This window comes from Leopardus geoffroyi, chromosome A1 (assembly GCF_018350155.1).
Source record: "Leopardus geoffroyi isolate Oge1 chromosome A1, O.geoffroyi_Oge1_pat1.0, whole genome shotgun sequence".
In the NCBI taxonomy this organism is placed as follows: Eukaryota; Metazoa; Chordata; class Mammalia; order Carnivora; family Felidae; genus Leopardus; species Leopardus geoffroyi.
This window is the reverse complement of record NC_059326.1, coordinates 26,841,552-26,853,914: the sequence shown is the minus strand read 5'-3', so window position 1 is coordinate 26,853,914 and position 12,363 is coordinate 26,841,552. Positions and strand designations below refer to the sequence as shown.

Genomic DNA, 12,363 nt, shown 5'->3' with positions numbered 1-12,363 from the left:
TTTATCTTATATTACACAAGAGCCTTGGTCCCTGACCCCATGGAATGAACTTACTTACATCCCATTAATGAAAGGAATACATTCATTTAATCAAATCACTATGACAGGGATCCAGAGAGTGAAGATCAAATAGGTAGGTCTCTTCCATGAAAATTCAATAGCTTGTCAATAGTTCTGTTGATATTTGAAAGTAAAGTAGTAAAAGTATTTTGTTTTGTTTTGGTAGACTCTATTTCTAGAGCAATAGTTCTCAACATTGGCTGCATTAATAGACTTACCTGTTAAGCTTTAAAAATCACCCCAAATCTGGGCGCCTGGGTGGCGCAGTCGGTTAAGCGTCCGACTTCAGCCAGGTCACGATCTCGCGGTCCGTGAGTTCGAGCCCCGCGTCGGGCTCTGGGCTGATGGCTCGGAGCCTGGAGCCTGTTTCCGATTCTGTGTCTCCCTCTCTCTCTGCCCCTCCCCCGTTCATGCTCTGTCTCTCTCTGTCCCAAAAATAAATAAACGTTGAAAAAAAATATTTAAAAAAAAAAAAAAAAAAATCACCCCAAATCAATTCAGTTAGAATGGCGGGTACGAGTGTTACACAGTAACATCAGTGGACTTGAAAGCTTTCTTGATGATTTTAATGTGTAGCCAATGTTGAGGACCACTGCTCACTGGGTGCTTTTATATCTTCAATGTTTAGCTGAACTTATTTAAATAATGATATATTAAAGTCACTATAAAGAAAGAACTTTTGCAATAGAGATCTATTTTAGGGATTTCAGCCATGTTTTTTGTTTTGTTTTGTTTTGTTTTACCCATCATTAGACTTGCTTGTTTCCAACTTGTAGTAAATTTGAGAATATTGAGTCCAATCTGATCTAAATTTAAAATTTCTTCTCTTCCCAACTTGGACCAGACAGGCATTGTTTGATCCCATTGGCAAAAGGCACACTTACTTACCACTTATTATAAAAGTGGTGGATTCCCCAAGTTATGGATTTTTAACATAGGACACAAATAGATGTACAAAGAATGCACCTGGGTCCCTCTCCAGTGTGCCTATGGGAGTTGGCAGTGAGGGAAACTCACTCAAATGTAATTTCATCCTACTTGCTAATTGTGAATAATGAAGTCATTTGTGCCTGACTCAGGCATCTCATGCCTTCTGTCAACATTCATGAAACAGTGATAGGCTAACTTACTAGCTTATAAGTAGGATTAGATGAATAAATCCCAGACCCAGCAAAGAACAAGCACCCTAGTTACTTGACTCCCTATCTAGAGTTGCTCAAAAGTGGATGGATAAATCTCTTCATGAGGATACTGCATAAACATAGCAAGATATAAAACCCCAAACTAGTTTTCCTTGGACTTTCAATGTCCTTCCAATTGCGTGAATTTTAGTATTCTTTTTAGAAAACATAGTACATAGGTTTACACCTATCTACAGAATACCAGAAGAATCTTATGGAGTTATTCCATGAGAAGTATATTTGTTGTGCCCCTTCAGGTTGAACCACTAGGAAATCTCTCCATAAACATGACGTCAATACATAAATGACCCAGCTTCCATCCATTGTCTCTATATATCCCTACTCTAATAAATCTTTATTTGCTTTCAGATGAAGGGAAACTCAAGATTATTATGCCAAAAATGTAATTGATCAAAACTGTTAGCACCCTGGGAGTCAAGGTTTAAATGTCTAGTCTCTGCCTTGAGAACCCTTTCTGCCTTATTGTAAGTTAAATACGCCTGACTTGTTTTATTGGAAATCCATGGACATTAAGTTTCATTGGCATTAATGAGACTTTAGTATCTAAAACAGAGGTAAGAACGCTCAATATTTTTCTCTCATTGCTGAAAGCCTCTGATAATGTTTATCAGAATACTTCGAAAATGTATATTAAGGTCTAGTCTGGCATTCTAAATGAGTGGTAATGCAGGTTTGGGTCACTTATGATATCTGACCTTCACTGAGCATAAACATAGCTTTAACACTAACATGGTCATAATTAACCTCTTACTGTCATCTTCCTTTGTCTTTCCCTTTGCAAATGTTTTGTGTATCATGCACATGCATCCACTGGGTGGCAATATGTACTCAAGAATGCATACTGTTTCTTGTCGTTACCCACCCCCACCCCCCCCATCTAACTGAATTTAAGATGTCAAACATTTTTATGTGGAAAATAGCCATTGTATCAAATAATAAGAAAGAGTATTGTCAGAATTCAAGCCCCTAACTAGAAGTGACTACAGACATTTTAATAATGTGAATACTTCCTGCCACTTACTGACAACCACATTGGCTCTCCTCCCAATATGTCCACAAACACACATTTGCAAAATAAGTGATTCTTTATGCTCTTCCCATCTCTCAGCATTTTATGGATTCATATGTCACTCCTCAAAACATACACATGCCCTTTTTAAATTCCCCTAACCTATTTTTCTAACTCCAGTACTCTTATTATCTTCTTACTTCTGTGGCTCTTGCCTGACAATGGACCCTTCCCTTTTTCCATACACATTTATTCAAAAAATCAAATAATATAATGTTAAGAGATTTTTACATATCATTAACTTTGACTACCTAATTTTTTTTCCAGATGAGCCAACTGAAGTCCCAATATAAAGTCAATAATGTTAGTGCTGGACGGGAGATTAGAAATCATCTACTTAGAGATTCTACATATACCAGTGTTGAGACCCAGAGATCTAGTGACTTTCTTAGGGTCAGCCCACAAGTAGTGATGTGGAACCACACATTTACTCTCTTGACCTTCAGTCCAGAGCTCTTTTCACCACAGAGCTTTGCCTTGTTTAATCATTGATTTATACACTTAACTAATTCACCCATTCAACAAAAATTGTTTAAGTAGCGGCTCTGTTCCTGGCACTGTGCTAAGGTTTGTAGGTACAAATTTGGTTAGTTTACACCACTTTAAAAAATTGAATCTAAAAATGGGTAAACTGCCACCAGGTGGCATAAGTCCTCAAAATGGCAAGGACATTTATTAGGCAGTTTATAGGTAACCATTCAGTTTTCCTTCTTAGACATTTTTTTTTTTTTTTCCAAACTGAGATGGTGAGAACTAGTCTGAATGTGTAATCCAGACTTCTTTTCTGTTAAGGTGCTGCCAGTCTGCCAGCCTCCCAGGTACAAGTCTTTGAGTTATTTTTCTGTTTCATGTTTTGCTGATTGAGTCACTGTTCCTTCCCTCACCTTTAGCTTCTTTATAAAAACCTTCAATTTAGCAATGTCAGGAAATGTCAGGAAAAAAAAAAATACCTTGGGCTAGTCTCAGCCTACTGCAAGTTCACTGCTACTTCTGAGCCTTTGTTCCTGCTGTTCCCTTCCCTAAAATTTCTTCTCTTTTAAACTCATCCTTGACTCACCAGTATCCAACAAATATTTGAATGGTAATTATGGTGATGGTAATATATGAAATGCCAAACCATGTACTCTGTTTCCATACCAGAATTTGCGATGTCCCTCTCTACCCTTTTGAGAATAAAGAAGATCTAGTTGGTAAAATGGGTATATGAAAATAGATTGAAGGCAATTACCAGACCATAGTATCAGTCTTGCAGTGGTGGTCGAGAAAGAAATTGGTCCTTGAGTTAGGCTTGAAGGTAACTCAAATAATATAAATGGGTAGAGTCAAAGGTGGTTTTAGAATAGTGAGATGAAATGGCATGGTATTTCAAAGTTTGACAATTTTAGCATGGGTAGAAGGTATGATGTGTATAGGTAAATGGCCAACGTTGAAATTAAAAAGAAAGGGACAGATTATGAGGGTCCTTGAATGACATGCAAAGAAGTTAGGACTTTGTCCTTTAGGCATTAAAAGTCATTACAATATTTAGGAAGGAGGGTGACACAAACAGATTTGTATTTTAGAAAGATCATCCCTAGGTGTATGTGGCATGGATTGGAAAGAGGTGAGACCAGATACAAGGCCAGCAGTTAGGAAATGACCATAGAACCTGGTGGGGGGTATTAAGGCCTGAACCAAGGTAAAAACTGTGCTGAAAGAGAGTCAGGGATGGATCTGAGAGCATCAACAGAATTTGACAATATGATATTGTGATTTCTAGTAAGAAATATGTATTTGGTCTTTGTCCCCTTTCCTGGCAGAGAACTGCTAAAACTCAAGGAATTTCCTAACAGCAGAGAACCATAAAGGTGTCTTTTTTTACGTTAATGAGATGACTTTTGGAAAACTCCTTTGTAACCAAAGGATGGGGTCTGGTTGCCAGGAGAACTGAGGTAATACTGAAAGGTTTGAGACCGAAAGTTCCCTGAAGGAAAGGGAGAAAGAGCCAGGACTAGAGGTTGAATCAATCACCAACGGTCAGTGACCAGTGGTTTAATCCATTGTGTCTATGTAATGAACCCCAAATGATGGGTTTCTGAGAGCTTCCAGGTTGGTGAACACACAGGGATTTGGAAGCAGTGGATCACTCAGAGATAGTATGGAAGCTCCCTGCCCTTTCCCCATACCTTGCCCTATGCATCTCTTCCATCTGGCTGTTCTTGAGTCATATCCTTTTATAATAAACCAGTAATCCACTGAGTAAAATGTTTCTCTGAGTTTTCTGAGCCATTCTAGCAAATTTTCAAACTTGAGGAGGGAGTCTTGGGACCCTCCAATCTATAGCTGATTGTGACAACCTGGATTTGGGATTGGCAAATAAAGTGGAGAGGGTGAGGGTAAGAATGGGTGTGGGGGATGAAGACAATCCTGTGAGACTGAGCCTTTAGGCTGTGGAATTGGATGCTATCTCCAGGTACTGTCTTCACTGAGTTGAATTGTAGGACACCATCTGGTGTCGGAGAATTGCTTGGTGATGTGTGGGAAAATTTCTCCCCACAAATTGGAATTGGTTACAGAACATTCAGATGAGGAATAAAATATGAGAGTAAGGACAAAATGCTAGGTGGCCACCAGGTTCCTGGCTTAGGTCACTGGGTGAATGGTGATGTCATCAAATATGATAGAGGATGCAGGAGGCCAGACAGTCTTTAGAGGATGGTGGTGAATGTCTTGAGTTTACTTTAGGACATATTGTCTGATTATTTTCACTAATCAACTTCATACATTATGAACATATAGGTTAGAATGAAAGATCTCAGTAAAGAAAAACTCCCTTATAAACATTCATCAATTAACATGTCTGTCAAAAATATTTTAGTGCTTCTTTTATGTCTTATAAGGAGTCAAGTGCACTGGGTATGTGGACCACACATCCCAAGTTTTCCACAGTAGTTTCACTTTCATATTATTCTTTTCAATAGAGGCAATTCATTAAATGTATAATTAATGTGATTTAATTTTTATGTCTTGTAAGACTTTGCTCATAAGTAAGTTCAAAAGCATAAGTTTTAAAAAGATTAATAAGGCCTGAGTCCTACCAATAAGAAATCTGTAGTCTAATCTGGAAGAACTCAACATCTATTAAAGAACCATTTAGTGCTAAATTTTGATATTGTGGGGCATCCAGAAAGTGGCTGTCATTTTTGGAAGGAGGAATCAGGGCTAAGGTGAAGCTGGAATTGCAGCAGTGCTCTAATAAGGAATCTGAAAAAGTATCTGAAAAAGCAGACAATGGGTGAGGAAAGCAGCATTAGGAAAAACACTAAGTTGGACATGGCCTCAGTGTGTTCAATGGAGACTGAGGACCATGGCCTGCCTATCTTGATTAGTCTTTTGATTCAGCCACAGAGAGTGGCTGATAGGTTGTTCGACTCCTATTCCTGCTTTCCCACACCTACCTCCTCTTTAGTGTTCACTTTGTGATTATTTTTCTAAGGTATAATGAAGATTTCTAGCAATGCAGTTTCCATGATCTCTTTTTCCATTCCCTTGCTGTCTTTTTAAAATTTTCATCTCATTGTGAATTTCCACTTTTCTGACCTACATCATAAAAGTTTGCTAAATTTTATATTCCCTAATCAATCACCTTAGTTTCTATGTTTGGTAACATTCCCATTTGCCTGTGAGGTCCACATGCAGCCTTTTGAGGCAATGTAACTGAAATTCCCATTAGAACTAACTGTGTAATAATGAGATCTTCTTCCAACATATTTTCAAGAGCTATGGACAAATAAATGTGGAAGTGAAACATCCGTAATGTGACAAAGATATGTATCAGTGCCTCCTGCATGGTAGGCATTTGATAAATCTTTTCAAATGAATTGGTTTTATATAATAACCTGTTCATAAGGAAAAGAATGCATCTTTTCTGGCGTATGCTTTGCATAGCACTTTTTACTATCAGAACAAGAAATACAGTAGGAGGCTCAAGGGATAAGCAGTTAGGCCATGGTTCTTCTGGGTACAATTTCCTCTGGCATCTCCTTCAGTCAAGTCAAGCTGACTCCTATGCTCTGAGTGGAGGTGAGGGTCAGGGAACTGGTATGCCAACCCCCTTCTGTCCAGCGGGCCCTAGCCCAGAGATCTGTATGAAGTATATCAAAACACTCGTCCAAATGGCTAATGTCCACTTTAGCTATTTGTTCACAAATAGGAGTTCTGAATGCTTTGGAAACAGTTTGTTCTTTAAACTTTGTGAGCATTCCTTTTATAATTTGTTTATACTCTTTGTTGAATAAGCTACTAATGTCTCTGTTAGAGCAAAATTAAAATTCATCTAGGCTCACTTTGATGGTTAATCACAAATTTCATTTTAGCAAAGTCCAAATTAATGAGATTTTTATTATGTATGTATGTATATGTATATAGGGTTACATGTGTATGAATTAAGAATGATAGCAATTTAGAACTGGGAGGAAACATACAGAAGAGTTCTGTTTAAAGCTTACATTTTACCGATGAAGAGATTTGTGACTGGTAAATTATTCTTTTTTCTTGTACTCAAGAGACTAGTTCTATATTTAAACACAATCCAGAAATAGCCTCTTTAAAGACATAATTTGCTACGATTCCATGACTCTGGAGCAGGTTACATGTTACATAATGCTCTTATTTTTATTAGCTGTGTCTTATCATCATCTGTAAGTCTACAGGCACTTTGAAAGTAGAGATTTTGTTGTATTTATTTTGCATTTTACACAATACCTGCTTCATCCCACATCTGATACTGGACTGAACGTTAAGCCATCTGTAGGCAGCCATGATCCTACCCTGAAATTAAGGAAACAGGCCTTAAGGTGGAGGTCTCTTGTGAGTTTTGCACATTTTCTTTTGCTTCAGAACATCTGATAGTTTCCCTAGACCTTGTTTGCTGATAGAAACCTAACCAATTTTACAATAGATTTCATATTAAAAAATAATAATAATATAAAAACTGGGAGGGGGACAAAACAGAAGAGACTCGTAAGTATGGAGAACAAACTGAGGGTTACTGGAGGGGTTGTGGCAGGGGGGATGGGCTAAATGGGTAAAGGGCACTAAGGAATCTACTCCTGAAATCATTGTTGCACTATATGCTAATCAATTTGGATGTAAATAAAAAAAAAAAAAAAAGAAAGAAAATAAGTTAAAAAAAGGAAAAGAAAAAAAGAAACCTAAGTTGACAGTCTTCACCTGATATTATAAAGTTGCGTCTCTGCGTTCGGGCCCTCCCATCCCATTGTTTCCCCACTCCAAAACCAACACCTGATTTGGACTGGACTGAATTTACCATTCCCCAGTTTGGATACAAATTAGAATTGTTACCACTGTATCGGGCCCCCTTCCTTGTGCCCCTCAGCTCATCCTCCTTCCTGATATGCTGAGTATAACACAGGCAGCCTGCTGTAATCCCACTCTTTGAGAGCTTAAACTATTGCTTACCTGTCACTATTACACAAATGAAATTGGTGTTGAACAATTTGAAAGAAAATATTTTGTCATTAATTATTCACTTGACTAGTATTTATTGAGTACCTAATATATACGAATACTGCATGATGTTGCATGTGCTAGAGATACAACAGGGAACAAGACCAAATCCCTGCCCTCATGGAGTTGACATCCCAGAAGAAACATGAAAAACAAACAAACGAAGAGATATATAATATAAAATTATTGCTAAAAAGTAAGTGCTGTGAAGGAACATAAAGCAGGGAAAAGGAATAGAAGGTGACATCACTAATCAAAATCACTAACGTGAAGGAAATGCAAATCAAAACCACAATGAGACATCACCTCATACCTGTTTGCATGGCTATTATCAAAAAGACAAGAGATAACAAGTACTGGCAAGAATGTGAAGAAAGAGAGCCTTGTGCACACTTGGTGGGAATTGGTGCAGCCACTGTGGAAAACGGTATGGAGAGTCCGTAAAAAATTAAAAATAGAGCAACCAAAACTGGGTAACTGAAGACATGAATGAGATGCTGGTGGTCACGGGGCCCTATAGACAGCCGCAGATGAACTGCTTCGACCCCATGAAGATGGGCTTTTGTGATGGGCTGTGCAGTGGGCGTGGTGGCTGAGGCACTTTCTGGCACCTTTTCCTCAGGAAAAGGATTAAAGTGTGGGGCCAGGAGTTGATGGTGAGATCAGGAAAACCATGATGCAGGGTGGCAGCACCTTTGGCACATTCATGGCCATCGGGATGGGCATCCAATGCTAATCAGGGCAGTGGTTGCCCATTACAGCTACTCTTTCCCATCAGTCCCAGCTATTACTATAATAAGAGGTTTTGAGTAGTTAAATAAGAGCCACCATATGATCCACAAATTCTACCTCTGGATATTTATCTGAAGACAACAAAACCACTGATTTGAAAAGATAAATGTACCCCTATATTCATTGCAGCATTATTTATGATAGCCAAGATGCAGAAACAACCTAAGTGTCTATCAATGTATGACTGGATAAAGAAGATCCACATACACAATGGAATATTACTCAGCCATAAAAAGAAGGAAATCCTACCATTTACAATGACATGGATGGACTTCAAAAGCATTATGCTAAGTGAAATAAGTCAGATACAGAAAGACGAATACCATATGATCTCACTTATATGTGGAATCTAAAATATATATATATATATATATATATGTATATATATATATATATATATATATATATATATAAATAAACTCCCCCCCCCCAAAAAAAAATCAAGCTCATAGATACAGAGAATAGATTGGTGGTTGCCAGAGGTGGGGGTGGGGTGGGCAAATGAGTGAAGAAAGTCAAAAGGTTTAAACTTCCTGTTATAAAGTAAAGAAGTCCTGAGGATTTAATGTAATAATGGTGACTATCATTAGTAACACTATAATGTATATTTGAAAGTTGCTGAGAGAGTAGATTTTTAAAGTGATAAAAAAAATAGAAAAAAATGACAGGAGGGAGTGCTGTTTTAGAAAGAATGATCAGGGAAGGCCTAGACTAGAGACATTTTGGAATCATCTGCACAGATGGTATTGAAAGTCATCGGACAAGTGAGATCATGTAAGGAAGAAATGTACTTAGTGAGGAGATGTCTGAGGGCTCAACCCTGAGGCATTCCAGCATGAGACGTAGGGAATTGAAGAGGACTCAGGAAAGAAGGTCAAGAAGGAACAGCCACTGAGGTAGAAGGATAGGCAGGAGAGTGTAGTGTTCTTGGAAGTCAAATTGAGAACGTACTTCAAAAAGGAGGACAATCAACTTAGACCAGAAATCAACTTTAGAATTTGACAATTAGAAGTTAATTGGTGATCAAGGACACAACAGTTTTGTTGAAATAGTGAGACCCTGATAGGAGTAAGTTCTAGAGAGAATGAGAGGAGAAGAAAGGGAGAGTGAATGTGCACACTACCTTTGCACTACATTGCTACGAAAGGAAGCAGAAGATAGGCAGTACCTAGAGAGGGCTGTGACTAAGAGAAGCTTTGATTTTTTCTAAAATGGGAGAAAGAACATCACTTTTGTGTGCAGAGAACAAAGATACAGCAGAAAGAAAGCTGATGATGCAAGAGAGAGGGGTTATCGTATAGGCAAGTTGCGGTGAGATTCAGTGTGCGTGCAGACCACATTTCCTCCAGTAAAAGCCTAACTTTCAGCCAAAGAGTTAAGGCATTGCAAAAGAAGGCAAACGGGCAATGATAAATTAACCATTTTGGCAAGTGTGTATTTCATTTCTGCTCCATTTTGCTCTCTCATCATTAAGTTACTATGCATAATATAAGTGAAGTTATACTGATAGTAAGAATGTTGATATACAGAATTTTAGACAGTGACCCTTCATTGAAATTAATGGTATCTGAATGAATTGTTGGTGGTTTCGAATCCTAGAACAACTTGAAATGTACACTCTTCAGTGTATGGTAAATAAACTATCACATCCTTGCAATTAGACCCATATCATTAAAGTAATAGCAGCTTCCTTTTTGTAGCATGTCTGCTAACGGAGCTTTAGTTTTCTTGAGGAAAGCCTCAGAGAAAACCCAAATGGGAAAAGTATGACCCTACCAACAGAAAATACAACCTTTCCTGTTTGGATTTTTCTCTTTATAGTACTTCAGTTCTTAGTTCCCAGGCATAAATAGGGGTAGAAACTGACCTAAAGTCCAATGTACTTAAAAAAACAAATTCTACAGGATGAGGAATTTCGAAGAGATAAATAAGAAACAAGATTTTCGGACATCACAGTTGTGATCAGAAAGGGAGCACTCTCAGTGAATATAAAACCTTAAGACCGATGTGATGGATTCCTGTCAGTGTAAAATTAGAGACTTTTAGATTTAGAGAAAGACAATAAAGATCATCTATTCCAACCACTTTATTTTACAGATGAATAAACTCAGTGACCGAGTGATTAAATTACTTAATACGAAGATGCAGAGGTGATTAGTGGCTGTGTTGGGTGAGTTTTAGAATTAACACAAAGAAAACTAAAATATAATAATGATGATAACATTTATTGAGTGCTTTAGTATACCAGGCACCGTGCTAACTACTTTACAGTCATAACCTCAATTAAAATTTACAGCAACGGTTATACAGAACTATACGAGGTGGAAAGTAGGAGATTTCTTAACTGCTACTTAATTGACTTACCAAATTCACTACTTATCTCCATTACCTTCTCTTTAAATAACTGATTGATGCAGGTGCCATGATGAATACTTGAGGCTGGTAAGTTTCTTTCAAAAATTTCTTTCTACTTATCTAATCTGTAATCTATCGGTAGGCATAATCTACATTGGTGTCAGTATCACCTGGGGACTTGTTTAAAAAAACATACCCAGACTCCAAGGCTTGATAGCAAGTGTCTCTCATCTTCTTTGGACTAGCGGCTACTCAAGACATGCTTGTCTTATGGTAAAAGGCGGGAGTTAAGAGAGCAAGACCAATTGTGCAAGCACAGTTCAAACTTCTGTTTATGTCACGTCCACTAACATCTTGTTAGCCAAAGCAAAACAAATGGTCAAGCCTAAGTTTAAGGGATGAGAAAATATACTCTTCTCCTTAAGGAGAGGGATGAGGGTGAATATTTCTTAAGCAGTGATCTAATCTACCATCCGAATTTAAAACTGGTATTTTCTTGTTTACAAAAACAATACTCAGTATGTTGTTAGCAAAAGCAGTGCAAATAGCTGACTCGGTACAGTATAATGAGTGACTTTTATTTGTTGGTGTGTGTTAGGCGTTCAAGATACAGAGATGGGTGAGACAGTCTCTGCCCTCAAGAAGCTCAGAGACAGATTTATAAGCAAATCAGAATTTAGTGTGATGAGGGCGTCTGGGTGGCTCAGTTGGTTAACTGTCTGACTTTTGATTTCGTCTCCGGTCTCAGGTCACGATCTCACAAGCATGAGATTGAGCCTGAGTTGGGATCCACACTGGGCATGGAACCTACTTGGAATTCTCTCCCCTCCCCCCACCGCCCCCCCTCTGCTCATGACCGTTATCTCTTTCTCTCTCTCAAAATAAATAAACATTAAAAAAATTAATGTGATGAATGCAGCAAAAGCATTTACAACTCTCTAGGGTTAGTGTTATTATTTTCATTTTATACATAAGAAACTGAGTCTAAGAAGGATTAAATGATAAATGTCCAATATCATATAACAATCAAAACTGAAATCCCAAGGTGCCTGAGTGGCTCAGTCAGTTAAGTGTCTGACTCTTGATTTTGGCTCAGGTCATGATCTCACAGTTCATGATATCGAGATCCTTGTCAGGCTCTGTGCTGATTCTCTCTCTCTCCATCTCTTCCCCTTCCCTGCTCATGCTCTTTCTCTCAAAATAAATATACTTTTTTTAAAAAACCCGAAAAACTGAAATCCCACCTTTTTTTAGGGCAGAGGGTTAAAACCCTAAACTCTACCTGTCATTCCATACAACCTTCCTCAGAAAATGAGCACAAAAGTGATTCGTGTAATACCTCATGTGATGCCGGAATCTTTGTCTCCTTAAGACAGC

General features: G+C 38.1%; 1 protein-coding gene and 1 pseudogene across 1 annotated transcript in view; both read left to right on the top strand.

Annotated features, from left to right (window-relative positions):
* Window positions 1–10,927, top strand: part of LACC1 (laccase domain containing 1) — a 33,499-nt gene extending 22,572 nt beyond the window's left edge. The window contains exon 8 of the mRNA XM_045477289.1: window positions 10,729–10,927. The gene's annotated coding sequence lies outside the window, so the exon portion shown is untranslated. The remainder of the gene's footprint in view (window positions 1–10,728) is intronic.
* LOC123597867 lies at window positions 7,479–8,776 on the top strand (annotated as a pseudogene).
* Window positions 10,928–12,363: the final 1,436 nt, after the last annotated feature.